Below are 25,050 nucleotides of genomic sequence, written 5' to 3'. Positions count from 1 at the left end.
ATGGAAGGATGGATGGATGGGTGGATGGATGGATGGGTGGATGGATGGATGGATGGATGGGTGGGTGGATGGATGGAAGGGTGGATGGATGGGTGGATGGATGGATGGGTGGATGGATGGATGGATGGAAGGATGGATGGGTGGTGGGTGGGTGGATGGATGGGTAGATGAATGGATGGATGGATGGGTGGGTGGGTGGATGGATGGTGGATGGATGGATGGATGGGTGGATGGATGGAAGGGTGGATGGATGGGTGGATGGATGGATGGATGGATGGAAGGATGGATGGATGGATGGAAGGGTGGATGGATGGGTGGATGGATGGGTGGATGGATGGGTGGATGGGTGGGTGGGTGGGTGGATGGATGGATGGGTGGATGGATGGATGGATGGGTGGGTGGATGGATGGAAGGGTGGATGGATGGGTGGATGGATGGATGGGTGGATGGATGGATGGATGGAAGGATGGATGGGTGGTGGGTGGGTGGATGGATGGGTAGATGAATGGATGGATGGATGGGTGGGTGGGTGGATGGATGGTGGATGGATGGATGGATGGGTGGATGGATGGAAGGGTGGATGGATGGGTGGATGGATGGATGGGTGGATGGATGGATGGATGGAAGGATGGATGGGTGGTGGGTGGGTGGATGGATGGAAGGATGGATGGAAGGATGGATGGGTGGGTGGATGGATGGATGTATGGATAGGTTGATGGATGGGTAGATGAATGGATGGATGGATGGGTGGGTGGGTGGATGGATGGGTGGATGGAAGGATGGATGAATGGATGGATGGGTGGATAAATGGGTGGATAAATGGGTGGGTGGAGGATGGATAGGTTGGTGGATGGGTGAATAGGTGGATGAATGGATGGATGGATGGATAAATGGATGGATAAATGGATGGGTGGAGGATGGATAGGTTGGTGGATGGGTGAATAGGTGGATGAATGGATGGAGAGGGACTTTTAATAAGACCACATGAAGTCCCTAGCAGGGAAATTATGTTTTCACTAGAGAGTTTGAGATGGGGGTGGCATACGGAGATTTCTGAGGCCATGGCAGCCTTCCTTGCCTCCCCTCTGAAGTGAGGATGACATCGACCTCCTTGGCTGGTGCTGGGAGAGTCGTATGGCCCTAAGTAGCACCGTGTGAAACACCTTGTAAACTGTGACACACCCTCCCTGCACTACAGAGCACTCTTCCAGTCAAGTCCGTCGGGGAGCTGGCCAGAGCTTGATCCCGGGACACTCGGCAGAGGTGTGACTCTTGGCCCTCGACCTTGAGAGTTAGTGGCAGCTTCATAACAGCAATGAACTTCCCCATTTTTAAAAACAGACTTTCTCTGGCTCCCCACGTCCACCTTGGAGGATGACATTGAGAGCAAAGCAGAGCAGAGGAAAAAGGAGGAGAGCGGTGAGTGTTCGGCAGTAGATTCGTCAGCTCCTGTGCGAGGCGAGCAGCTCCCTTCCCCGCCCTGCACCCCAGTTTCTTCCTCTGTAAATGAAAACCAGCACTGTCTCTTAAATTCCGGCATCTGGGACCAAAGCTTAGGACACGTGATCCGGAAAACAAATGTCTTTCAGCTGCCTGCAGCCTTAGACGTGAGGCCGGAGAACAAAGAGGGATTTCTGGGACTTTCAATCATTTACGAGCACCACAGGCAGATCATTTGCCATCTTGACAGGTCTGGAAAATCCACCCCACGCTGGTGGCCACACCCCTGCTAAATCAACCTGGCTTTTATTCAGAGTTCGTTTCCAGATCTCTGGGCCTCGCCCACGAGCAAACACTTCTCTTCGGGCTCCCGCAGAGGCGTGAAGGACTTTGTCTTGATCTTAAGGTGAGTCAGTGCCAGGGACTGTCTGTTCTGTCTCCGACTTGTCTACCACCATGCCCAAAGAAGCCAAGTGTCGTTACCCTTGAATTTGCTTCCAAACTGGGTCTCCTGGGGCTGCCCTCCCATACCCGCAAATGTTTCTTGCCATGCTGCAACGCTCTGCCCTTTTGAGAGGTTTGTTTCCCGTGAGAACTGAGCATGGCTTTCCCGCTTGAACCCGCTTCCATGCGGCTACAGCCTTGTCTCTCTACCGCCGTCCCCTCTGGAGGCAGGTGTAGGGAAGAGCACAGCTGTTTCAAGTTCTGATGATCAAAGGTCTCTGGCTTCCTATCGACTTCTAACCACAGACAGACCTCACACTCCCCCCAGGCATAGAGAGAGTGGGGGGATGTGGAGGGGGCATGGGATTTGAGCCAGTTACCGCAGGTTCGAATCCCAGCATCATTTGCTGCCGTGTATGACTGGGGCAAGGTCCCTAAAGCCTCCTTGGTTTTCATTTTTTCATCTTTGCAAAATAGGGCTCATAAATCCTACTACATTAGGTTGTTGAAAGGGTTAAACCAACTATAAATGCTTCACCAGGGGCCTCCCATAGAGTAGAGGGTTAGGGGTTTAATAAACCAAAATTTCTACTCACTCTTGAGTCAAATCTCACCATTTGGAGCCGGCCCCGCGGCTCACTAGGCTAATCCTCCGCCTTGCGGCGCCAGCACACTGGGTTCTAGTCCCGGTCGGGGCGCCGGATTCTGTCCCGGTTGCCCCTCTTCCAGGCCAGCTCTCTGCTATGGCCAGGGAGTGCAGTGGAGGATGGCCCAGGTGCTTGGGCCCTGCACCCCATGGGAGACCAGGAAAAGCACCTGGCTCCTGGCTCCTGCCATCGGATCAGCACGGTATGCCGGCTGCAGTGCGCTGGCCGCGGCAGCCATTGGAGGGTGAACCAACGGCAAAGGAAGACTTTTCTCTCTTTCTCTCACACTATCCACTCTCTGCCTGTCCAGAAAAAAAAAAATCTCACCATTTGACATCGTGTGGACCAACGGACAGGTTGGCGTTGGTACAGCAGCTGTCTGGGGCAAAAAAGCAACCCCTGATTTGTGGTATTTGCCAATTTCCATGGTGTAAATACTCCGGCTGTGGCTGGGAGGCTCCTGAATGGTGTTGGGTTCTCACAGCAAGGGGCTCGGAGGTCACCTTGTGTGGCTCATGGAGTTGAAGGGGTCTGTCTCACATTCCTCGTGTTGTCATGGGCCATTGGAGCGCAGAGGGAGACTGCTGGCGGGAGGGATGCCTACTCTTGTTACTGTCTCAGAAAACGGGTTCTATCTGAGCCCTAGCCCTTGCACACAGGTAGTGTTTTAGAGCGCACAAAAGGTGCTTGCATGTGTCCTCTGTACTGGGATGGAGCCAAGGCTCAGAAAGCGGACGCATCTTTCCCGGGGCTGCACAGCTTGAACGTGGTTGAGTCCAGAGGCGTCGGTTTTTGCCACCCTGCCTCTTGAACAGAAGCACGTAGAGAAGAGGCTGGGGTGCCTGCTGCTCCCAAAGCGTGGCTTCACCATGGGAGTTACTCCCCATACGCCTGGTTGTTGATGGTCGTCACGGTGGCTCCCTCACCCCACTCAGACAAAACCCCCCTTCTCGTCCTTGACCCAGCAGGACCTCTCCATGTCGTGGGGCTTGTTCACGGCTTCAGTCCTCTCCCTGTCAGGAGGCACCAGGAAGGGCCTAGGGTCCCCGTCGTCCCCACATTCCCCTTTGTATACCCAGCAGGCATTGCGGCCCAGCTGGGGGAGGAGCAGGAAGGAACTGAGGGCAGGGACCAGAACGTCCCTGGGTGCTGGGGAGGGAAGCAGAGACAGGCTGGTGAGGCTGAGGTCCAGGCGGCAGGAAACACCCTGACAGGGAGAGGTTTGCTTTTCTCAGGTTCCTCGGGGTGCCGTTAGGTCTTCATAACTGAGAATAAGAAAGATGTCAATAACCCCATGCAGAACGCTGTTTCTCTCACGTCACGCATATCTCAGACTACAGCTAGGAAGTAGCAGCCAGGAAGCCAACTGACCGGAGCAGACTAGGATCAGGAGAGCTTAAAGCAGGGGTTTTTAGCCAGGGCCCATGAAATGGAAAGGGAAGACAGTTACCACGCAGTTTCAGTTTTCTTCAAGCCTGAGCAGAGACCGCAACATACAGCGCTGCCCACAGCTCGCCCCCAGCAGGAGCCACCACAATACCCCGCTCACTTCTGCGTGGTCACAGACATCTCCAAGTGTGACTTCCCCTCGTCTCCACTTGGAAACTGTGGCCTCGTTAGATGCTCAGATGTTGTTAGTTAGATCTGTTTGGTGAAGATGGACATTTACTATTACTGTAGCACAGATTCAATTTTTTAATATTCTGAGAACAGTATTATCAATGTATTTTATGCATTTAAAAACACTAGGGATGGCCGGCGCCACGGCTCACTAGGCTAATCCTCCGCCTTGCGGCACTGGCACACCAGGTTCTAGTCCCAATTGGGGTGCCAGATTCTGTCCCGGTTGCCCTTCTTCCAGGCCAGCTCTCTGCTGTGGCCAGGGAAGGCAGTGGAGGATGGCCCAAGTGCTTGGGCCCTGCACCCCATGGGAGACCAGGAAAAGCACCTGGGTCCTGCCATCGGATCAGCGCGGTGTGCCGGCCGCAGCGGCCACGGCGGCCATCGGAGGGTGAACCAACAGCAAAGGAAGACCTTTCTCTCTGTCTCTCTCTCTCACTGTCCACTCTGCCTGTCAAAAAACAAAGCAAAACAAAACAAAACAAAACAAAACAAAACACGAGGGATGTTCCCTGACTTATGATGGTTCAACTCAGATGTTTTGACTTTACAACCATTGTTTTTCCCTTTAGTGAAGTATCCAATAATCAATGGTATTTTCAATACTTCATTATAAAATAAACCTCGGGTTAGGTATTTGGCCCAACTGTAAGCTACTGTAAGTGTTAGGAGTATGTTTAAGGCAGGCTTGACTAAATGATGATGTTCAATAGGTGAGGGAGGTGGAGGATGGGTTTATTGGGACATAGCCCCATGGCACGCTGGGGGACATCTGTAATCTGAGCGGGATGTGGAGGTGTTATCAGACATCAAGCAGGTCCCTGGTACACAGCGAGTGCCTGGTCAATGATTAGCTCTCTTGGTAATGAGGCCAGCCTGGGGTCAGGCCTGGCCCTTTTGTTTTCCAAACCCCAGACAGTTTCACCATGAAGGAATGAAGCTGGGGACTCAAGGGAACAAAGAGAGAAGTCTGGGGTCTCCCCGGTTTGTCTTAGTGGGTGAAGGACCTTCCCGGAGGCTTAGGGAGCTTTTGACTCTGAGAGCAGTGCTGTTCTCAAGGCCAGGAGTGCAGCTCCATCTCCAAATAACCCAACCGTGCCCCAGGGCCACTGCTGTCCTGGGCTTAAACCCCTGGTGTTTCCAAAGGAGGCTGAGGTCAGGCAAGCAGTGGAGGCAAAGCCAGACCCCTTCTCCTCTCCTCACATCATCTCCCTGTTTGTCTGGCATAGAGCGTTCTGGTGAAGCCTGGATTCTGTACCCTCCAGGGTGGGCCACTGAGCAGAAAACAAGAATGACAGGAAAAGAGCGGGGGTCTTGTGTCCTCTGGGCTCACCTGTTGATGCCTGTAGTCCTGCTAGACAAAATGTCTCAAGTTCAGGTGGTAAAACAGAGGCATACCCAGGACAACAAACATTAAAATGTAATTATCAATGGCTGGCGCCGCGGCTCAATAGGCTAATCCTCCGCCTAGCGGCGCCGGCACACCGGGTTCTAGTCCCGGTCGGGGCACTGGATCCTGTCCCGGTTGCCCCTCTTTCAGGCCAGCTCTCTGCTGTGGCCAGGGAGTGCAGTGGAGGATGGCCCAGGTGCTTGGGCCCTGCACCCCATGGGAGACCAGGAGAAGCACCTGGCTCCTGCCTTCAGATCAGCGCGGTGCGCTGGCCACAGCGCGCCGGCCGCTGCGGCCATTGGAGGGTGAACCAACGGCAAAGGAAGACCTTTCTCTCTGTCTCTCTCTCTCACTGTCCACTCTGCCTGTTTAAAAAAAAAAAAAAGAAATGTAATTATCAAAACACTAAACATGCAAGGTATAGTCGTGTCTGCGCCTCTCTACAAATGCATCAAAAACGCGATTTAGTGGCAGGTCTAATGAGCACTGTAGTTTGGAAGCAAGAGTGAGAATTAATGATATTTGGGTCCATCTGTAACAACTGCCATATGCTACAAAAATAGTGATTTCTGCTGCCGAGGCAAGCGCAGGTACTGCGACAAAAATCTCAATGGAATCGTTTGCTCATTGAAGACTCCCAAGCCCCTAACTAATCTCTCCCCTCCCTGGGCTGGGAGTCCTGACGGCACTGAATAGTCTTCGTCCAGCACCCGTGAGGCCTGGCTGCTGCCAGGTCACCTTGGGCAGCTCGGTCACCTTGAAGAGACTTCGTCCTCCCCCTTCTAGAAGCTAACGTTGCTCAACATCAGACCCCTTTGGTCATTGGCTGCCGCGATGGCTCATCTTGTCACCATCTCATGTCTCAGGTTCCACTTTTTTTTTTTAATATATATATATTTTTTATTTTACAGACAGAGTGGACAGTGAGAGAGAGAGAGACAGAGAGAAAGGTCTTCCGTTTTGCTGTTGGTTCACCCTCCAATGGCCGCTGTGGCCGCTGCGGCCAGCGCACCGCGCTGATCCGATGGCAGGAGCCAGGAGCCAGGTACTTCTCCTGGTCTCTCCCATGGGGGTGCAGGGCCCAAGCACTTGGGCCATCCTCCACTGCCTTCCCTGGCCACAGCAGAGAGCTGGCCTGGAAGAGGGGCAACCGGGACAGAATCCGGTGCCCCGACCGGGACTAGAACCCGGTGTGCCGGCGCCGCTAGGTGGAGGATTAGCCTAGTGAGCCACGGCGCCGGCCCCAGTTCCACTTAACATGTATGGAAGTCACCCTGGAGCTGAGACTGAAACCACGTGCAGTGTCAGGTCACCGAAACCAAAAAACGTCTGTCCCCGCATGAGCTGGGCTCCCTTTCGGTTGGTCTAACGGGGGTTGGGACAAGACATTCTCCCTTTTTTATACAAACTAGGCTGCTGGTATTTTTTTTTAATGGTGACTCTGCTGTGCACCTCAAGCTCAATGCCATTGCTGCTGTCCTGGTTGGGTGGCCTGTGCCCAGACGGCAGGCAGGCCTCTGACACCAGCTTCCACATCTTCCATTGTCCACCTGCCTCCTGCTTGGGGGAGATATCCTCTCCCAGGCCCCCTTGCATCCAAACCACTCTGGTCCTCCAAGACAACAGGCATCTTTGATCTCAGGCATCTTTGATTTCCAAGCCCTCCCCGTTCACACACACACACACACACACACACACACACACAGGAGCTCAAAACACACAAAACATTTCACTTGCAGAAAGCAAAAGTTAAAAGGGTTCTTCCAGGGAAAAGACACGCAGCTGAATAGGGAAGGGCGAGGCTAGGGCTGAACCCAGTGTGAACCCAGCCCCTTCTCTCTCTCTCTCTCTCTCTTTTTTTTTTTTTTTGGACAGGCAGAGTGGACAGTGAGAGAGAGAGACAGAAAGAAAGGTCTTCCTTTTGCTGTTGGTTCACCCTCCAATGGCTGCTGTGGCCGGCGTGCCGCGCTGATCCAATGGCAGGAGCCAGGTACTTATCCTGGTCTCCCATGGGGTGCAGGGCCCAAGCACTCCCGGGCCACAGCAGAGAGCTGGCCTGGAAGAGGGGCAACCGGGACAGAATCCGGCGCCCCGACCGGGACTAGAACCCGGTGTGCCGGTGCCGCAAGCCTAGTGAGCCGTGGCGCCGGCTAGCCTCTTCTCTTGACTTCAAGGGAAATGGGTTTTGTTTTTTTTAAAGATTGATTTTATTTATTTGAAATACAGAGTTACAGAGAGAGGTAGAGACAGAGAGAGGCCGGCGCCGCGGCTCACTAGGCTAATCCTCCGCCTAGCGGCGGACCTGGCTGCTCGTGTCTCGCTGTGGATGCCGTGTGAGTCCCGGCAGCTCTCTGGACTAGTCACCTTACCGGGACATCCAGAGGGCAAGAAGTGCAGGCAGCTGGTTCCCTCTGCAGCACACACTCCTGTTCCCCATACCCCCTGCATTCCGTGGTACCCGAGACCTCACTGGAATGGACTAGGTGCCTCAATGAGCCTGGCCTTTCCTTTTTATACCTGCCCAACAGGTCTGAACTGCAAAACCTTCAAAAAGGAAAGAGCCCTTTAGGGCTCTGAGACTAGCTGGCCTTGGCTTCCGGGGCCCGGCTGGATGCACCTGGGTCCCTCAGGGCAGACAGGTGAGTGCCCCGTGTCTAAGACACTCACCTTCCTCCCAGCGCCCTTGTGGGGAAACTGATGGCTCAGCCGGGGGTGCAGGAGTGGGGCAGACCCAGAACAGCCAGGGAAGGAGTTTTCCTCTGAGAAGTGGCAGCTGCCCTCAGGGATGCTGACTCATGGGGGAAGCCTGGGCTGACTCATCTGCCTGAGCCCAGGGAACCACCTGGTTGGTGACTTTGCACCTTCCTGTGTTCAGGCCAGAGGCCCAGTTTAACTTGGACTTCCCCCTTCTGATCATGGCCATGGACCTCCTCGGACCCCGAGGCTGGTGGAGGCCAGGTGGTGTCATGGTGGCTTCCCAGGCATGGTGTGGCCTTGAACAAGTCCCTGCTCCCTCTGGGCTTGCTCTTCCCATCTGTAAAATGGGTCTCTGGACAGATGGCTTGTAGCAGTCCTCTGTGCACTTGTCAAGTTTGGAGGGAACAGCTGGCTGGGGGATGTTCTCCCTGGCACCCGCCACCATCATGTCAACCCTCCAAGTCCCCGGTTCACAGTTTCAAAATAATGGGCATCGGGGTTGCTTCCGCCTGTTGGCCGCTGTGAATCCTGTTCCTGTGATCAGTTCTTCCCGACATTTACGAAGGAGTGGAATTGTTGGATCGGTAGGGATTCTCTGTGAAGCGTTTTGAAGAGCCACATTGTTTCTCTGCAGTAGCTGAATCGTTTCACATTCCCATCAGAGTTCCGGTTCTTCTGTATCCTCTCTAACACATGCCAAGGCATCTTGGAAAAGTTTGTGGAAGATCTGGGCTGTGAAAAAAATTACATGTGGATTGCAAAAGTTGTTGCACTCAAATAGACCTATCTTTTAGTTCTGTTTTCCACAATCTTGTTGAGGTGGCCTCCTGTCATTTTTCACTTTATGGCTTACAGCCATCCTGGCAGGTGTGAACTGGTGTCTCAGGGTCATTCTGATTCGCATCCCCTGGATGACCAATCATATTGAGCATGCTCTCCTGTACTTGTTTGGCATTTCTATGTCTTCTTTGGAGAAGTGTCTACGCAAGTCCTTTGCCATTTTTTTGTTTATTTATGCAAAAGACAGAGCAACAGAGAGACAAAGAGACAAAGAGACGTCTTCCATCCACTGCTTCACTCCCTGAATGGCCATAACAGCCAGGTCAGGGCCAGACCAAAACCAGGAGCCAGGAACTCCACCCAGGTCTCCCATGTGGCCACAGGGGCCCAAGGACTTGGGCCATCTACCATTGTTTTCCCAGGTGCATTAGTAGGGAGCTGGATCAGAAGTGGAGCAGCAAGACTCAAACCAGGGCTCTGATATGGGATGCTAGCATGGCAGGTGGCAGTTTAGCTTGCTGCACTGTATCACCAGCCTCCCAACCCCCCATATAAATGTTCTACAGTGCTGTCTATTATCATCTGACACTTTAATTTCATCCATTTTAATGTCCTTGTGAGCACATCCTTTTTTTTTAAGATTTATTTTATTTATTTGAAAGAGTTACAGAGAGAGGTAGAGACAGAGAGAGGTCTTCCATACGCTTGTTCACTCCCTAGATGGCTGCAATGGCCGGAGCTGCACCAATCCGAAGCCAGGAGCCAGGAGCTTCTTCCGGGTCTCCCACATGGATGCGGGGGCCCAAGGACTTGGGCCATCTTCTACTGCTTTCCCAGGCCATAGCAGAGAGCTGGATCGGAAGTGGAGCAGCTGGGACTAGAACCGGCGCCCATATGGGATATCGGTGCTTCAGGCCAGGGTTTTAACCTGCTGCGCCACAGCACTGCCCAGCAATCTCTTTAGAGACACATTATTGTATTCTACTACTGGAATCTGGCAGTGAGGAATCACTAATAAGCAATCGTGACATTAGCCCTTTGCCAAGCGCCTGCTCTGTCTGAATATTTCATACCTGAGGATGAACCTCACGGCCTTTTAAAAAATTTATTTTATTTTGTTTGAGAAAGAGAGAGAGAATGACAGAGAAAGATCTTCAGTCCCCAAATGCTTGGAATAGCAGAGCTGGCTGGGCCAGGCTGAAGCCAGGAGCCAGCAACTGCAAAAGCACTCTCACATGGGTCGCAGGGACCCGCCTCCTTGAGCCATCACCTGCTACTTCCGAGGCCGCACATCAGTAGGAAGCTGGAGTCAGGAGCAGAACAGGAACTCAGACCCAAGCATTGCAACATGGGATGTTGGCATCCCAAGTAGAATTTTAACCACTGCACCGAAATCCCACCTCCAGCTGCAGAATTCTTTTTTTTTTTTTTAAGATTTATTTTTTTATTTGAAAGTCAGAGTTACACAGAGAGAAGGAGAGGCAGAGAGAGAGAGAGAGAGAGAGAGAGGTCTTCCATCCACTAGTTCACTCCCCAATTGGCCACAATGGCCAGAGCTGAGCTGATCCAAAGCCAGAAGCCAGGAGCTTTTTCTGGATCTCCCACTCAGGTGCAGGGGCCATTTTTTCCTGCTTTCCCAGGCCATAGCAGAGAGCTGGATTGGAAGTGGAGCAGCCGAGACTTGAACCGGTGCTCATATGGGATGCTGGCACTGCAGACAGTGGCTGTACCCCCTGCAGAATTCTTAATGGGCAGGTCCTTGTGCGGAGGTCTGCTTTATAGACAGAAAACAGTGGAGAGCCTCTGGGTAAAGCAAGGGAGAAGCTTCTTCATACCTCATCCTTCCTGGGGCCTGTGAGGGCTGTGCCAGATATCCCGGAGAGGCTGCAGGTGCCTGGGGTCCACCCTCGGGACACCCTGCTCAAAGCATGGGCCCTGAGGTGCTGGCAGCCTATTCCTGTATGCCTATCACCCTCTGACTCTTGAGAGCAGACGCCAGTGAGAAGAAACGGGACCCTGCCCGCCATGACTCTGGGAGCGGGTGTTCCCGGCACGAGGTTTTCTTCCTGCCCCAGTGCAGGTCCCACAGGAAGGAGCCTGCTCCAGTGAGGTCACTGCCTCGAGTGTGATGAGAAGACAGCTTATGAGCTGGGGCAGGGTTCAGGGAAGCCAGTGGGGTGGTGAGGTGCCCTGGAAAGGCACCGGGGAAAGCCACCACACCCCAGATATGGCTGTAGAAGGAGGTGGCCCTCGGGGACAGTCCAGCTACCGCCCCCAGACCTTGCCCCTCCCTCAGGCTCAATCATCTCATTCTTGCATCTTTCTTTAAAAAGTATTTTAGGAGTGGGCATTTAGCCTAGTGGTTAAAATGCCTATACCCCACTTCAGAGTACCTGGCTCTGGCTCCTGACTTCAGCTTCCTGCTCACATGCACCCTGGGAGACAGTGATGATGGCTCAAGAATTGGTTTTCTGCTACCCACATGGGAGACCTGGATAGAGTTCCTGGCCCCTGGCTTTGGCCTGGCCCAGCCCTGGTTATTGTGACCATTTGGGGAGTAGACCATCAGTGGATAGAAGATCTCTCCCACTCTCGCTCTGCCTTTCAAATACATAAATAAAGTTGAAAAAAGAGTCCATGTTAAGATAGAAGCAAAAGATGCATTTATTTTGGTGCAGAAAAAATTGAAATCTTAATCATAGTTTACTTCGTAATACACATTTTCCATGAACTTCCTGTAAGTTCTGTGAAGATCCCGTAATCATGTACACAGTGTATATAGTGATTAGATTGGAGTAATTGATATATCCATCACCTCAAAAATTTAGCATTCTTTCATGTTGGGAGGCTTTCACAGTCCTCCCTACTGGCTACTTTGAAATGCGTAATTGTCAGCCATAGCTGTCCTACTGTGATGTAGAATCTTGGGAGATCTTATCCCACTGCGCACCTGCACCTGTTACGCATCACCTCCCTCCTCCCTTCCCCCACCCCTTCTCAGGCTCAAAGAACCATTTTTCTATGCTCTACTTAGATCACCTTTTTAGCTTCCACATCCGTGCATATGTGAGAACGTGCAGTGTTTGTCTTTCTCTGCATGACTTAATTCTCCCCACACTGTCTCCAATGACCAAATCCAGCCAGCAGCCAGAGAGCAGGGGCTGGGGCAGGCGGCCTTCCAGGACACAGAACAGGGTGGCAAGTGGACCCGCAGCACATGTGGGGCATTTGGCCCAGTGTAGTAAGAGCTGCCCCTTGGTTTCCTGTGGCTTGAGCTTCTCACAAGGCAAGAAGGGGGCTTTTACTGGTTGGCATTCTAGAAAGTTCCATCTGATAACATGCACTTGTTCTGCAGATGACTGCCAGATGACGGGGATCTCCCAAGGGTGTGTGGGCACTGCAAACACAGCAGGAAGGGCACTGAGTTCAGGCCATCTGGGGAAACTCGAGTGACATTCTTCTTCTTATTATTATTTTGAAAGCTTTTATTTAATGAATACAAATTTCATAGGTACAGCTTTAGGAATATAGCGGTTCTTCCCCCCATACCCACCCTCCCACCTCCTACTCCCTTTTCCATCCTATTCTTCATTAAGATTCATTTTTAATTATCTTTATATACAGAAGACCAACTCTATACTAAGTAAAGATTTCAACCGTTTGCACTCATACAGACACACCAAGTATAAAGTACTGTCTGAAGACAAGTTTTACTGTCAATTCTCATAGTACAGCTCACTAAGGACAGAGGTCCTACATGGGGAGTAGGTGCACAGTGTCTCCTGTCGTTGATTTAACGATTGACACTCTTACGTATGATGTCAGCGATCACCCAAGGCTCTTGTCATGAGCTTCCAAGGCTATGGAAGCCTCTTGAGTTCACAAATTGATCTTTTATTTAGACAAGGCCATAATCAGAGTGGAAGTTCTCTCCTCCCTTCAGAGAAAAGTACCTCCTTTTTTGATGGACTCTTCTTTCCACTAGGATATCACTCACAGAGATTCTTCATGTAGATCATTTTTTGCCGTAGGCTTTCCGTGCCTGAAATGTTCTCAGGGGCTTTTCAGCCAGATCCGAATGCCTTAAGAGCTGATTCTGAGGTCAGAGTGCTATTTAGGGCATTTGTCATCCTATGAGTCGGTTGTATGGCCTGCTTCCCATGTTGGATCATTCTCTCCTTTTTAAAAATTCTATCTATTGTTATTACTAGACACTTGGTCTTATTTATGTGATCCCTTTGACCCTTAGTCCTATCTATATGATCAGTTACACACTTAATATGATCACTTTAACATGTAAGATGGCATCAGTACCACTCAGCTTAATAGGTTTTGGAGTCCCATGGCAAGTTGTTAGCTTTACCCTTAGGGGTAAGTCCGTGGGAATGTGTGTTGAACTATATACATCTCCTCCCTCTCTTATTCCCACTCTTATTTTTTACTGGGATCTATTTTCAATTGCATTTAAACATGTATGAATAATTCTGTGTTAGTAAAGAGTTCAACCAATGGTATTAAGTAGAAAAAGAAAATAGTAAAAAAATAATAAACTCTTCCTCGACGGTCAAGACAAGGGCTGTTCAAGTCATTGCTTCTCATAGTGTCAATTTCACTTTTACTGGTTTCCTTTTAGGTGCTCAGTTAGTTGTCACAGATCAGGGAGAACATATGATATTTGTCCTTTGGGACTGGCTTGTTTCATTAATTTTGATGTTTTCCAGGTTCATCCATTTTATAACCGGATCTTTTTTTTTTTTTTAAAGTACTGTGTAATATTCTGTACAGTACATATCCCATACTTTCTTTATCCAGTCTTCAGTTTATGGGCATTTAGGTTGATTCCACATCTTAGCTATTGTGAATCGAGCTGCAGTAAACATGGAGGTGCAGACAGCTCATTTATTTGCTGATTTCATTTCCCTTGGGTAAATTCCGAGGAGTGGGATGGTTGAGTCATATGGTAGGACTTTATTCAGATTTCTGAGGAATCTCCAAACTGATTTCCATAGGGGCTTAACCAGTTTACATTCCCACCAGCAGTGGATTAGGGTACCTTTTTCCTACATCCTCGCCAGCATTTGTTGTTTATTGATTTCTGTATGAAACCATTCTATCCGGGGTGAGGTGAAACCTCATTGTGGTTTTGATTTGCATTTTCCTGATAGCTAGTGATCCTGAGCATTTTTTCATGTGTCTGTTGGCCTTTTGGATTTCCTCTTTTGAAAAATATCTGTTTAAGTCCTTGGCCCATCTCTTAACTGGGTTGTTTGTTTTGTTGTTGTGGAGTTTATTGATCTCTTTGTAGATTCTGGTTATTAATCCTTTATCAATTGCATAGCTGGCAAATATTTTCTCCCATTCTGTCAGTTCCTCTTCACTTTCCTGACTGTTTCTTTTGCAGTACAGAAACTTCGCAATTTGATGCAATCCCAATTGTTAATTTTGGCTTCGACTGCCTATGCCTTTGGGTTTTTTTCCAAGAAGTCTTTGCCTGTGCCTGTAGCTTGCAGGGTTTCTCTGATGTTCTCTAATGATTTGATGGTGACAGATTATAGATTTAGATCTTTAACCCATGTTGAGCGGATTTTTGTGTAAGGTGTAAGGTAGGGGTCTTGCTTCATGCTTCTGCATGTGGAAATCCAGTTTTCCCAGCACCATTTGTTGAAGAGACTTTCCTTGCTCCAGGGATTGGTGTTAGCTCCTTGATCAAATATAAGTTGGTTGTAGATGTTTGGATTGATTTCTGGTGTTTCTATTCTGTTCCATTGGCCTATCCATCTATTTTGTACCAGTACCCGGCTGTTTTGATTGTAAATGCCCTGTAGTATGTCTTGAAATCTGGTATTGTGATACCTCCGGCTTTATTTTTGTTGTATAAGTTTGCTTTAGTTATTTGAGGTCTCCTGTGCCTCCATATGAATTTCAGCAGCATTTTTTCTAGATCTGAGAAGAATGTCTTAGGTATTTTGATTGGTATCACATTGAATCTGTAAATTGCTTTTGGAAGAATGGACATTTTGATGATATTGATTCTTCCAATCCATGAACATGGAAGATTTTCCATTTTTTTGTATCTTCTTCTATTTCTTTATTAATGTTTTGTAACTCTCATCATAGAGATCTTTGACATCCTTAGTTAAATTTATTCCAAGGTATTTGATTTTTTTGTAGCTATTGTGAATGGGATTGATCTTAGAAGTTCTTTCTCATCTCTGGCATTGTCTGTGTATACAAAGGCTGTTGATTTTTTTCTAAAGATTTATTTATTTACTTGAAACTCAGAGTTACACAGAGAGAGGAGAGGGAGAGAGAGAGAGAGAGGTCTTCCATCTGACAGTTCACTCCCCAGTTGGCAGCAATGGCTGGAGCTGTGCCAATCCAAAGCCAGGAGCCAGGAGAATCCTCTGGGTCTCCCATGCAGGTGCAGGGGCCCAAGGACTTGGGCCATCTTCTACTGCTTTCCCAGGCACTGGCAGAGAGCTGGATCAGAAGTGGAGCAGCCAGGCCTCGAACAGGCGCCCACATGGGATGCCGGCACTTCAGGCCAGGGTGTTAACCCACTGTGCCACAGCACCAGCCCCCAGGTTGTTGATTTTTGTGTATTGACTTCATATCCTTCTGCTTAACCAAACTCTTCTATGAGTTCCAATAGTCTCTTATTGGAGGTTTTTTTTTTTTTTTTTATCCCCTATATATAGAATCATGTCATCTGCAAATAGGGATAGTTTGCCTTCCTCCTTCCCAATTTGTATCCCTTTGATTTCTTTTTCTTGCCTCATGGCTCTGGCTATAAGTCCCAGGACTATACTGAATAACAATGGTAAGAGTGGGCATGCTTCTCTGGTTCCAGATCTCAGTGGAATGCTTCCAACTTTTCCCCCATTCAATATGATGCTGGCTGTGGGTTTGTCATAAATTGCCTTGATATTTGTTGAGGAATGTTCCTTCTATACCCAATTTGCTTAGAGTTTTCATCATGAAAGGGTATTATATTTTATCAAATGCTTTCTCTGAATCTATTGAGATAATCATATGGTTTTTCTTCTGCAGTTTGTTAATGTGATGTAGCACATTGACTGATTTGCAAATGTTGAACCATCCCTGCATATACCAGGGATAAATCCCACTTGGTCTGGGTGGGTGATCTTCTGATGTGTTGTTGCATTCGACAGGCTAGAATTTTGTTGAGGATTTTTGCATCTGTGTTCATCAGGGAAATGGGTCTGTAATTCTCTTTCTCTGTTGCATCTTTTTCAGGTTTAGGAATTAAGGTGGTGCTGGCTTCATAGAAACGATTTGGGAGGATTCTCTTCCTTTCAATTGTTTTGAATAACTTGAGAAGAATTGGAGTTAGTTCTTTAAATATCTGGTAGAATTCAGCAGTGAAGCCATTTGGTCCTGGGCTTTTCTTTGTTGGGAGGGTTTTTATTACCAATTCAATTTCTGTCTTGGTTATGGGTCTGTTTATGTTTTCTTTGTCTTCATGGCTCAATTTAAGTAGGTTGTATGTGTCTAGGAATCTATACATTTCTTCTAGGTTTCCCAGTTTGTTGGCATACAGCTCTTTGTAGTAATTTCTGATGATACTTTTTATTTCTGCGGTGTCTTGTTATGTTTCCTTTTTCAATCTCTGATTTTATTGATTTGGGTCTTCTCTCTCCTTTTTTTGGTTAGTTGGGCCAATAGTGTGTCAATTTTGTTTATTTTTTCAAAAAACCAGCTCTTTGTTTTGCTTCTCTTTTGTATTTTTTGATTCAATTTTGTTGATATCTTGTCTAATTTTAATTATTTCTTTTCTCCTACTAGGTTTGGGTCTGGTTTGCTGTTGTTTTTCTAGGTCCTTGAGCTCACTTATTTTGTGCCTTTCCAATTTCTTGATGTAGGCACCTATTGCTATAAACTTTCCTCTTAACTCTGATTTTTCTGTATCCCATAAGTTTGATATGTTGTGTTGTTATCCTCATTTACTTCCAGAAAGTTTTTGATTTCTCTTTTGATTTCTTCTATGACCCAGTGTTCATTCAGGAGCATGTTGTTGAGTCTCCATGTGTTTGCATACTCTCTAGGGATTCCTGAGTTGCTAATTTCCAGCTTCATTCTATTGTGGTCTGAGAAGATGCATGGTATGATTTTGATTTTTTTTTGAGTTTGCTGAGATTGCTTTATGGCCTAGTATGTGGTCAGTTCTAGAGAAAGTTCCATGCACTGCTGAGAAGAATGTGTATTCTTCAAGTGTAGGATTAACAGTTCTGTAGATGTTAGGTCCATTTGGTCTATATGTTGATTAAATCCACTGTTTTCTTGTTGATTTTCTGTCTGGTTGATCTGTCCATTACTGAAAGTGGAGTATAGAAGTCCCCAACACTATTGTATTGTAGTCTAAGTCTCCCTTTAAATACCTTAACATTTCTTTTAAATAGCCAGGTGCCCTGTAATTAAGTGCTTATACATTTATATTAGTTATATCTTCCTGTTGAATTGATCCCTTTATCATTATATTGTGCCCTTCTTTGTCTTTTTAAACAGGTTTTGTGTTAAAGTCTATTTTGTCTGATAGTAAGATGGCTACACCAGCTCTTCTTTGGTTTCTGTTGGCATGGAATATCTTTTTCCATCCTTTCACTTTCAGTCTGCATGCATCTTTGTTGGTGAGATGTATTTCTTGTAGGCAGCAAATATAGATGGGTTTTGTTTTTAATCCATTCAGCCAGTCTGTGTCTTTTAACTGGGGAGTTGTGGCTATTTACATTCAAGGTGACTATTGATAAATAATGACTTTGCCTTGCCTTTTTTCCAAAAGTATTCCTATTTTTTTACTTTGATTTTCATTTGAACTTTCACTGAGAGATTTTCTTTCTTTATTTTATTTTGTAGTAATGACCATGTTTCTGTGTTTCTGTGTGCAGCACATCCTTAAGTATCTTTTGCAGGGCTGGGTGGATGGTTACAAATTCTTTCAATTTCTGTTTGTTATGACAGGTCTTTATTTCACCTTCATTCATAAGTGAGAGCTTTGAAGGGTATAATATTCTGGGATGACAGTTTATTTCTTTTAAGACTTGGACTATATCTAGGCATTCCCTCCTAGCTTGTAGGGTTTCTGATGAGAAGTCAGCTCTGAGACTAATTGGAGATCTTCTGAGAGTAATCTGCATTTCTCTTGTGTACATTTTAGAATCTTCTCTTTATGTTTCACTGTGGTGAGTTTGATTACAATGTGTCATGGTGAGGATCTTTTCTGGTCATGTCCATTAGGAGTTCTGTGTGCTTCCTGTACTTGGACGTCCCTTTCTTTATCCAAACTAGGGAAGTTTTCTGTTATTATTTCACTAAAAAGGACTTCTAATCCTTTCTCTCTTTCCATGCCTGCAGGAATTCCTAGAACTTATATATTGGGTTTTTTTTTTATAGTATCCTGTAGATTCTCAACAGTGTTTTTTAGCTTTCTAATTTCCTCTTCTTGTCTTTGGTTTGACTGTATACTTTCCTGTGCTTTGTATTCTAAGCCCGATATTCTTTCTTCTGCTTCACCAATTCTGTTGTTAAGGCTCTCCACTACATTTTTAGTTGCTCTATTGAATTTTTCATTCATTTTGATTTCTCTTTAAGATCTCAATTTCATGGGAGAAATTTTCTTTCATGTCCTGTACAGATTTCAGTAGTTCGTGCATTTGCTTTTGATTACTTCTATGTAATCTTATGATCAGTGTTTTGAATTCCGTTTCTTGCATTTCTTCTACCTCATCATCTTCACAATCTAGTATTGAGTGTCGTGTTCTTTTGGGGGTGTCATGTTATCTTCCTTATTCTTGTTTCTTGAATTGGGGCATTTGTTGTTTGGCATTTGTGGAGATACTTGTTGCTTTTTTTTCCTTTTTTTGCTGTGGTGGCTTATATCTCTATTCTCTGTACTATGACTACATAGGTGGAATGTCTGTTTTCAGTGAATATCTAGAGGCTTGTGGTAGGTGTGGCCAGAGAGCTCTGTTCAGTTCTCCAGGGCTAAGGGCATGCCTAAGGTGGCACACCCAGGTTTTGCATGGTAAATCTTCTCTCTCTCTCTCTCTCTCTCTCTCTCTCTCTCTTTTGACAGGCAGAGTGGATAGTGAGAGAGAGAGACAGAGAGAAAGGTCTTCCTTTGCTGTTGGTTCACCCTCCAATGGCCACCACGGCTGGCGCGCTGCAGCCGGTGCACCACGCTGATCTGATGGCAGGAGCCAGGTGCTTCTCCTGGTCTCCCATGGGGTGCAGGGCCCAAGCACTTGGGCCATCCTCCACTGCACTCCCTGGCCACAGCAGAGAGCTGGCCTGGAAGAGGGGCAACTGGGACAGAATCCGGCGCCCCGACCGGGACTAGAACCCGGTGTGCCGGCGCCGCTAGGTGGAGGATTAGCCTATTGAGCCGCGGCGCCGGCCTCTCTTTCTCTTTTAGTCAGAAGGAAAATTTATTCTGCTCAGCTGAGCTCCTCTCCTCAGTGGAGACCAGTGCCTGAGTGCTAACCCCAGCGTGTGTAACATTTGTCTGCTCTGTCCCAAGGACCACACAAAGGATCTGTGTAGTCCTCAGTGTGAGTTCAGGTTCCCCAGCAATGTCTCTCATCAGGTAACCAGGAACCCCTGAGTTTGTGGAGTCTCCCACTGAGACTGCTCAAGGTCCCAGCCACACTGTGAGTGCTCCCACACACCCTCAGTTTTTTCACAGTCCCAGTGAGGAAGCTTCAACAGTCACAAGCTCCTAGCCCCTGTTATTTCTCCCCACCAGTCAGGAGTCTCCACTCAGCTGGTTGCGGGGTGCAGACATGAGCTGGCGCAGCTGTTACAGATGTCTAAAATGGCGCCCACTCTATCGGCTTGTTACAGGATGCCGTTGTAAAGTGACTGGGGAGAGAAACGTGTCCGTCCCATCCTTATATTTTTCTCTCCTCTAGTTTGGCTGGTACACTGTCCCCCATGGGGCTCCGAGCTGGGTTCCCTCTAGGCTCTTCCTGCCTGCAGCTTTTTCGGCAGTGGTTGGGCTGCTGTGGCATGGTCTCACCTCACTTTTCAGCACTGGTGTGTAGGCTCCTGGCTGCTGGAGTCCCGAGCCGTGGGCACCCATGCCCTCCACGTAGGTCCACTGTGTCCCTGTAATTTTGGTAGAATTTCCTCTGCTGTTTTCTCCCTAACTCTTCTCTGAGACTACACTCTCTCCACTTTTTAAAAACTGTCTTCCCCTGGGCTAGAGCAGTAAGCTCCCTCCCTATTCCACCATCTTGGAACCGCCAACTGTGGGTAGCAAATGGACAATGGAGGCAACACTCCCTGGATTCACACGTTGGTGTCCAAGGGCTCCTGTGTCCACGTCAGCTCACTGTGATCCTTCCAACAACCTGGACAGGGAGGCAGGTGGATGTGTAATGGCCCCCTTGTAGCAGGCGAGAAAACAGAGGTTCACAGTGGTGAACCCATTTGCCCAGGGAGTGAGTCAGCGTCTGAGATGCGGCTCCCTCTCTGTCTCCTGCCAGCTTTTCCAGCACCCAACAGCACATTACTTATTGATCATCCCACGGCTTGGCGCTTTGCCTCCCAGAGCTGCCCGAGTGGTCAGGGCAGGGGTTGGGCTGCGGGGATGGGAAAGCAAACAGTGCTTCTTCTGTGTTCACACCCAGCACAGCACTTGTGGGGCCACACGTGGGAGGGTTCTTCATGCTCCGTGGGCACCAACTGGGTGTCCAAAGATCAGCTGGATTCTGACACTCACTGGAGTTAGTGCAGACCCCCAGGTTGAGGGCTCGGTCCTCCAGGGCTGATCCTCACAGCAGAGGCCAGTCACAAGCAGTCGGCTCCCAGGGATCCCAATCCCGCTTAGCTACAAGGCAGAGGTGCCTGCACCCGTTTCTTGGGCTTGATAACTTGCTGGAGTGGCTCACAGAACCCAGAAAGGGCATTTAATTAGTATTGCTGATTTATTACAGAAGCTATGTGTTTATTTTCAAATTTTTATTTTTTCATTTGAGGAAGAGAAAGAGAGAGAGAGAGAGAGAGAGAGAGAGAGAGAGAGAGAGAGACACTCCCATTGGCTGGTTCACTCCCCAAATACCCACAATAGCCAATGCTGAGCCAGGCTGGAGCCAGGAGCTGGGCTCCCACGTGGGTGGCAGGAACCCAAGTACTTGAGCCAAGGTCTTGCTGCCTCCAAGGGTGTGCATTAGCAGGAAGCTGGAGTCAGAGCACAGCTGGGACTCTGGTATAGGATGTGGGCATCCCAGCCGGCGTCTTAACCCCCAGGCCAAATACCCACTCTTCCAAAAGGCATTTTAAAGTCACAAACAAAGAGGTACACAGGGTGGGTTCAGAGGGCTCTGCATGCAGGTGCTTCTGTCCTGGTGCAGCTCGGGGAGCCACCTCCCCTTCTTGGTCACCAACCGGGAAGTTCCCTGAAGCCTGCACATAGCTCAAGGATTTTGATGAAGGCTTCACCGTGCAGGCATGATTGATTATTAGCTGCCTCTCCAGCCCCTCTGCCCTGCCCAAACTTCCTGTCGTGGCTTGATCTTCTGGCGCACGGCCTCTACCCAGGGACCACCAAGAATCGCCTACTTAGAGCAAAAAAAGTTTCTCTCCCCCATGTCCCACATTGGCAAATTAAGTGAATTCATATATGCCAGCACTCATATGCATATGAGAGAGAGAAGGGAGAGAGACAGAGAAAGAGAGAGAGACAGAGTCACTCTTCCATCTACTGATTTATTCCCCAGTTCCCTGCAACAGTCAGGAGTGGGCCAGGCCAAAGCCAGGAGCCAGGAACTCCATCTGGTTCTCTTACCTGGGCAGCAGGAACCCAAGTAATTGAGCCATCATCTGCTGCCTCCCAGGCCTGTTAGCAGGAAGCGGGATCAGAAGCAGAGGTGAGACTTGAACCCAGGGACTCCTGTATGGGATGTGAGTATCCCAAACCCACTGTGTCACAGCGCCTACCTCATATTTGTTCATTTGTGAATAAGTGGTTGGATTTATTATTGTTATTTTATTAATTTGAGAGGGAAGTAAAGGGAGAGGGAGACAGAGAGAGAGAGAGAGAGAGAGAGAGGTCCCACTCACTAGTTCAGTCCTGAAAGGTTTGCAATGGCTGGAGCTCGGCCAGGCTGAAACAGGGAGCTAGGAACTCAGTCCAGGTCTTCCACGTGGGTGGCAGGAACCCAGTCATTGGAGCCATCACCTGATGTCTCCCAGCGTCTGTATTAGCAGGAAGCTGGAGTGAGGAACAGGAGATCTGGGGTTCGAACCAGGCACCCCCCCCAGCATCTTACTGCTAGGCCAAATGCACCCTCCTTTTTTTTTTTTTTTTTTTTTTTAGTTTCAAGAGCTCTTTCTATATTCTAGATACAATACCACTGCTGAAATGCGATTTCTAGGTATTTTCTCCTGGTCTGTGGCTTGTCTGTGACTTGCATGTCAAGGGTCTCCTCAAACGATTCAGAGTGGAGATTCAAGATGTCCCAACTCTGTCCATCCTTCCTTGGAGCACACTGAGCTCCCCAAGCCAGGTCAAGGGTTGAATCCCTGAGTTCTGGTAACTCAGCAGAGGACTGGGCTGGGAGGGCTGGGGCCAGGTGGGAATATATTTGCCATCCTTGTGTTTCTGTGGGGCCCCATGCATAGCACCCTGCTCCCCAGCCCTCCAGGGAGCACCCACCTCGCTGACCTCTCAGCTCCACATTCCACAGGCTTTGGATGTGCCTGTTATTGTTAGGTTGCTGGGGCAGAGACAGGCTGGGCCCACGCCTTCCGGGTGTTCAGGTTCCAGACCACTCTGATATGGAGAAGGGTGGGGTGAGACAGGCAGGAGGCTGCTCATAGCCTCTTCCCCCTGCCCTGAGCCCAGAGCAGCCCCTCACCAGGCACAGCCCAGCTCAGTCTCACTCCTCCTCTGGGAGACACTGAAATGAGTCCTTCCTCCACTTCCTCCCTCCTGCTCCTTATGGAGCACCTGCTCTCTCAAAGACATGGACGTGGATAGAACCTGACGAAACCCCTGCCTCTGGAAGCTGCCACCCTGGTGGAACAGGTGCACGCAGAGCCGGGAACGGGATTAGGGAGTATCGGGGGTTGTGCCAAGATTTTAAACGGGGCTCTCTTTGAGGGTGACATGTGGGCAGAGACTGTGTGGAAGCAGAGAGGAAGGCAGGAGAGAATCCAGAGGGGCTGACCTGGGCAGAGTAGATGGTCTGGGCTGGGTGTGCCCAGTGCTGGAGGAACAGCAGGGAGGCAGGGGCCACTGGAGATGGGCTGATGCTGGGGTTGGCAGGGGCTCCTGATGAGTGGAGCAGAGGTGTGTTCTGCCTCCTGCCCACCCCCCGTGTCACCCCCAGTTCGGATGTGTTCACCAGATGGCATCTTGGTACTGAAGTCCCTTCCAGACTGGGCCACAGGAAGCCCGGTCACAGACCCAGGCTCCTTGACCTCCAAGTCCCTCCTCCACCCTCAGCATGGAGTTCTAGAGGGTCCCAGTCCCCAGCTGCAGGCTCCTAGCTGGGGACGCCTGCTGCTTCGAGCGAGCCCACAAGCCCCAGGGGTCCTCCCGTTGGGTGTGCAGACTGTGTGTCAGGATGCAGATCCCCAGGCCACACCCTTGGCCCGTCAACTCAGACTCTGGGGTTGGGTGGCCCAGGAACGTGGATTTTCAAAAGCTCCCCGGGATCCTCACATTTGGTCACCCTGATGACAGGACATGGTCAGGAGGTGCCCAATGAGCAGCGTGACTGTAGGCACTGCCTCCACGCCATCTCCGTCCTGGGAACACTGAGAGGGGACAGGCCTGGAGTATAGCTGATGCTCTATAGGGGATGCCTCAGGTGATTCTTACTATTATAAACTTTTCCCTCGCCAGCCAGTCTGCTCCCCAAGAGCACTGCCTGTCTGACTGTTGGGAGGCCCTTGTGCTTCCAGAAGCTGCCTACCTGGATCCAGGCTGCAGCCCCACCACTGAGCGGGCAGGAGAAATCTCCTGAGCCCCCCAGCCCTCAGGAAACCCAAAGAGGAGGCCCTGGGCTGGTTTTGTGGAGAGGGAAGCAGAGGGGGGAATTCTGCAGGCAGCTGGGCCATCACACAGTGAGAATGCAAAGCTGGAAGCAACCCAAGTGTTGATGCAGGGGGGATGAGTTAAATCAAAGTGCCTCCCTACATCGGAATATTTTTTAAACGAGGATGTAAATGCAAGCTCCCTGGTGTGGAACAAAGGCCCACAAACACTTTTTTTTTTTTTTTTTTACAGTAGATTCCAGAACCACTCAATTCCACGTTTGCTTCTCTGACCAGTGAGGTCAGATCGGCATTTTTCTGGAAGTCACTCAGCCAGGGAGCACACGGGTCCGCTCTGGGAGGGAGGAGATAGCGTGATTTTTTTTTTTTTTTTTTAACGTTCTTTAAACTTATCAGGGTTGCCTGAAGTTTTCTTGAGCAGGACTATTTTTAGGATTTGAAGTTATTTTTAATAGAACAGAGAAAACAAATGCCAGCGATGCCAGGATGCCCCCTTTGGTTTTTCGCCCGCCCCGGGGGCGGTTGTGGTGGGAGGGTCCTTCCTGGCTGGCACTTCGGAAGGCACATTCTCAGCTGTTGTTTGCCACCATGGAGGGAAGAGGAAGGGGAGCAGTGCCCTCCCAGGAGGAGGCCTTGGCAGGTGCACCGTGTTCTCCTTGAAGGCCAAACATGGACACGAGCCTGGGCCCAGAAATAGCCCCTTGCCCGGAGACCCCTGGACTTCTGCGAGGTCATCTCCGAGAGGAGAGAGCCCATGCAGGCCGCTGCCAGAACCTCCCTTGTAGGCCCTGCCATGGACGGGACTTGCGAAACAAGGCAGCTGCAGACCTGGAACCTGGACGAGGAGTTCTCCAAAGTCAGCCCAGCTCGAAGAGTCCCCGTTTCCAGGCCAAATGGAGATTTACCAACGGACATGAATTCCGCGTGGAGGTCAAGGTCAGTCGGAAGATGGATTTCTCCAGGCTGCATTTGGATCTATATCTCAGTTTGATTTCATTTGGCACCAAAGCA

The 25,050-nt window shown here is 49.3% G+C and overlaps 1 long non-coding RNA gene across 1 annotated transcript; it reads left to right on the top strand.

The window, feature by feature from the left end:
- The first annotated feature begins 769 nt into the window (after positions 1 to 769).
- Positions 770 to 24,970, top strand: LOC149120331 (uncharacterized). The gene is made up of 3 exons (XR_016225800.1): positions 770 to 1,846; positions 8,070 to 8,180; positions 24,825 to 24,970. It is a non-coding gene; the product is annotated as an uncharacterized LOC149120331 (long non-coding RNA).
- The last annotated feature ends 80 nt before the right edge of the window (positions 24,971 to 25,050 follow it).

The sequence above is a fragment of the Oryctolagus cuniculus genome, chromosome 19 (assembly GCF_051225735.1).
Source record: "Oryctolagus cuniculus isolate XC-2025 breed Fujian yellow rabbit chromosome 19, ASM5122573v1, whole genome shotgun sequence".
NCBI classification, from domain to species: domain Eukaryota; kingdom Metazoa; phylum Chordata; class Mammalia; order Lagomorpha; family Leporidae; genus Oryctolagus; species Oryctolagus cuniculus.
This window is presented reverse-complemented; position numbering and strand designations above follow the sequence as displayed.